This window comes from Bidens hawaiensis, unplaced genomic scaffold, assembly GCF_021521415.1.
Source record: "Bidens hawaiensis isolate Kalapana, Puna unplaced genomic scaffold, B.hawaiensis_p1.1 tig00076722_1, whole genome shotgun sequence".
Lineage (NCBI taxonomy): Eukaryota > Viridiplantae > Streptophyta > Magnoliopsida > Asterales > Asteraceae > Bidens > Bidens hawaiensis.
This window is the reverse complement of record NW_027506720.1, coordinates 31,441-36,231: the sequence shown is the minus strand read 5'-3', so window position 1 is coordinate 36,231 and position 4,791 is coordinate 31,441. Positions and strand designations below refer to the sequence as shown.

Genomic DNA, 4,791 nt, shown 5'->3' with positions numbered 1-4,791 from the left:
GTCTAAAAAAAAAAATAAAAAAAAAAAAAATTAAAAAAAAAAAAAAAAAGTAATTAAAATCGATCTATTTATCTATTATTATTATTAATATTATTTGTAACTTGTCATATAAATCTATATACTATAAATATATGCTTTAAAGGAAATCTATCGATTGATTTTTTCATTTAATCTATATGTATAATAATGCATAAGGATGTATATACCAATCTCGTTCATATATTTCAAAGTTTAACATATTTATTTTCTTGGTTTATTAAGGATTTTTTTCAGTTTTTTTTTTTGAACCTAACTTTTGTTGGTAAATAAATTATTAGGTACGAGTTGACTACATCTTGATTAAAATTTGTTATGAGTCTAAAAAATGTATCTTGTTATTTTCAAAATTTGGAGAATATAATAGATTCAAAGTCAAATTTGTTATGAATCCAAAGTGCTTACTTAAAAATTTCAAATGTATGAAAAAATTTTAAACATCATTTGGGTTTGAATTTATTTTAAAGGGATTTTTTGGATATAATCAAATGGTTTGGAATTTGTCAAATTGACGACTTTTTCTCTCAGCTATTAAAGTTCAAGGAAAAAATACTAAACATTTTTGGCATGCCACCTCCAAACCTGTAACAAACTTTTAAAAATCTAAAACCTTTGTGTCAACATGGACATTTCCTTCCATGGTGATAAGAGTGAAACATGTCATGCATCACTCTAGCAAATTGAAACAAAACATTCACAAAATTTGAAAAGCTTAGGCTTAACGTGCTATTTAAATGTTATCATTATAACAAAGTCAAAAAGCCCAAACTTATTAGACAGAGTTAGAAAGATTCTTCTTTATATTTGTACCATTCGTTGTCCTTTATCTTTCAAATTGACTCGTTTTATACTTTTCATTTTCAAACGCTACACTGTTTGTCCTTCAGCCCTAACCTAGTTAATTATTTTCACTAAACTTTGTTCATTTAGCTTACACAAGGGTTAATTGTTAGTGGCGGTAGTGGTTGAGAAGCAGAGGCAATGAGGATACAACCCTTTGTCCATCTTTAATTTGTTTTTATAAAATTACTAATTTGTTCCATGTGCAAGATACATAGCCATATTTAACAAGACAAACTAACTAAGTTATGACTAAAGGACAAGGACAAGATACATAGCCATATTTAACAAGACAAACTAACTAAGTTATGACTAAAGGACAAGCAGTATTGCATTCAAAAACATAAAGTACAAAAGTAGTTAATTTGGAAAATAAATGACCGACTAAAATCAGGTACAAACATAAAAATAAAGACAGCGTTCCATCTATTGACCAAGTGGTCATAAATATCAATGCATGAGAAGTCATCTACCCAAAATTGGTTTATAACAAAATTTTTTAAACTATATGATACTGTAAATAAAATTTTCAAAAGAAATAGCATACTAAGGTATATTTTTACATGTGTATTTTTTCCAATTTCCAATAAGTTGATTGATTTTAAAAAAAATATATTTTATCTTATTTGCTTACAATTCTTATTTCCTTCTATATGAGTGGTGAATTCAAAAATCAATAATAGCATTCCTATGCCATTCTTAATTTTCATCTCTATAGTTACACAAAAAACTTTATATCTCGAACTCAATTAAATATTATTTTTTATAAGCGTCTCCCTACTCAACTCACAATCAATCTAAAAAATAAATAAAAGAAAACAAATATTTATATGATACTAAGAATGATATTCAAAAAAGAAAAAAAAAGAGTATTTTTAGGTATGCTTTTACATGTATATTTTTTTATTTCTATTAAGTTCATTTTGAAATTACATGTAAATAAAATCAAAAATTGCACGACGATTCAACAACCATGTCAACACGATCATAACTTTTTTCATTTAAAACTAACAAAACTTAATAATTGACCCAAAAGCACAACCAGGAACATTTTCAGTTACAAAAATGTTATTAGTCACATAAAAAAAGAAAACAAGATTAAAAACATTCAAATTCAAAATACCAACTAATAAACGTATATTTTGACAAGCTGCAACTAATTTAAGTTCTACTTGAGACTAATAACATTCACAAAACTATTCATTAAGAATTATAAACATTTTATAAATCAATTTTTCGTATAAAGAGCTTTTCAACTTTTTCCGTTTTTTCAAAAAACAAATACGGAAATGTTTTCATTTAAGTGTTTGGAAAACACAAATTCTAAATTTTTTATTCAAGATTTGACTTTCAAAATATCAAAATTACAAGTATACCCACAAAATATCAATTTTTTTGTTAATGTTACATAAAATAATGAAAATGTAAAAACCAAGAACTAAAAATCATCAAAACAGAGCTACGGGAATCCACTCGTTTTATTAAAAAAATTATATATTGTCTTTCTCTCAAGAATTATTAATTTGACATATATGTCAAACAACAAACAACATGAAAAAAATATTAATTTTGCACCATGCTCGTATAATCTGATCAGTAATAATAAAACCAGATTATGAAAATAGGTGCCTCATAACTTAAAACAAATAAGGATTAATAATAAATTAATCACAATAATTATTATTATTATTATAATAAAAAACAAATAGCAATCAGAGAACTTTGAAGGTACTAAAAAAGAATTCAACAAACATAAATTCAGATCAAAGTTCTTCATCATTTTGCAAGTACTAAGGTTTTAATACAAGTAACAAAAACAAAGGTATAACAACATGTGGTTTTGGCAAAACGGTACCGTTTAGTAACTCACTTATTACACTAGATAAATAATAATATGTTTTGCCAAAACTATATTTGATTTAGCACAAATAATAATACCCTTTATCTCGTTTTGTTCCTCGAAACTATGAGCTTCAAGTTGCAAGGGGCTATTGTGTGCAAACATCTTTGAGTTTGTGTCTGTATTGTGTCTGTGATTGAAAAATGATGCGGCTGTGAATATAATGAAGTTAAGTGTTTGACTATTTATGTACGAACTGGTTCTAGGGTTTGAATGGGCCGATAATCAAGTTATTATTTTATGGGCTTCTAACTCATGACCCATAACGACCCAAAGAGTATCAAAATGGTGTTGGTAATGGTATTGGATATATTCCAAATTGTTGGATGCTTGATAAAAAATGTTTGAAAAATGCTCGTTTGATTTCAGATCAGTTAGTAAACGAGCAGAATGGCTCGGTTGGTTTGTATACAAGTTGAGCGTGAGCATAAGTACGCTTGCTCGTTTAGCTTGAATTATGTGTTTAATTACTAGTATTATTATATTATTATAATTATAATAATAATTATTATTATTATTATTACAGTATAGTAATATACACATATATACAATTACACTAACTAACTGTCTATTTTATCAAATCAGCCAAATACTATAAAATTACTAGCCGGTCTCAATACCAAGTTGTCAAAGTTCTAAAATTCAACACTCTAGTTCCACAAACATATTAAATAACTCGAGCACCTACCCACTTGGGTCTGCTTCAAACTTGCTTGATGGTTGATCAAATAATGCTCATTCGATTGGCTCAGGTTGTAAACGAGCCAAACAATGCTAGTTTAATTTGCTCGATGGGCAAGACTTTACTCCGCTCAGTTAATGATTAGCCCTAGATATCCAAGATTGGAGGCATGAGTGTATGACACTAATGAAGCAAAGAGAAAAAATTACATATAGAAATCCCATCAATAAACTCTAATAGAGATATTAATAATTCAACTTTAGCTCTTGTCTTAACTCTAAATCAATTTATTAAAATAACCCAATTTCATCACCTCGTTTGTAACTTTCTATATCAAACATCAAAAAACACTAATCATCAAATTTAGTTATACTTAACAAATCTAACACCAATAAAACATTCAAACAAACCAAACATAAACATAAGCCATCCTCAACTAAGCCACACCATCCTCTTCATCTTCACCCTTCACTTCCACAACACCTTGATCAGTATCACCACCCGGTTTCTCGACACACACAACCGCAAAACACAGCTGTCAACCTCTACGAAAAGACCACACTTGAATCTTCAAATCCTCCCTCAAACACGCCTTATTCTCCAACCAAAACTCAAACCAATGACTCTTCAAAACATAGTTCACACTACTTTGCATGTTCCACATAGTCAACTCCATAGGCTTGTTATACACTTCCAATGTGGGCCCCACCCACAAAACCTCAATCTTGTTTTTCTTAGGGTATGTTTGGTTGGAGGTAATGGAATGAAGGAGGAATGGAATAGGAGAAGGAATGGAATAGACAAAGGAATGAAATGGATCATTACCATTCATTTTTCTTGTTTGGTTAACCTGTAGGAATGAAATCAATTATTAATTTTCATTGTTTGGTATCCAAAAAAATTATAGAAATGAAATAGAAATAATAAAACACTCCTATCTGAAAATGCTTTTTAACAAAAAATAAAAAAAAATAAAATAAAAACCTACAATGGCGGTGGTGGTAGCTCCAACGACGAAAATGGTGGTGGCGACGGCGGTGGTGGTGTCGGCGGAGTTGGTGGTGGTGCCAATGGTAGTGGTGGTGGTGGTTGTTAGGTGGTAGTGTTGTTGAGAAAGTAGGGTGAAGAAGGAATGGACTGAAAAAAAAGAACGGGGGTGGGAAGGAATGGTTTTGATAGAATGGGATTCCATGTGTAATGGATGATTCCATTCCATTGAGCAACCAAACATCACTGTTTTCATTCCCACGTAATGAATCATTCCATTCCCACTGTCATTTCTGCATACCAAACGCTACCTTAGTGTTTAATATCCGTGTCTCGTCCGTAGTCA

The 4,791-nt window shown here is 29.6% G+C and overlaps 1 non-coding gene across 1 annotated transcript; it reads right to left on the bottom strand.

The window, feature by feature from the left end:
• Positions 1-2,583: 2,583 nt before the first annotated feature.
• On the bottom strand, positions 2,584-2,662 carry LOC143618453 (small nucleolar RNA R160). The gene has a single exon (XR_013151009.1). It is a non-coding gene; the product is annotated as a small nucleolar RNA R160 (small nucleolar RNA).
• Between the last annotated feature and the right edge of the window lie 2,129 nt (positions 2,663-4,791).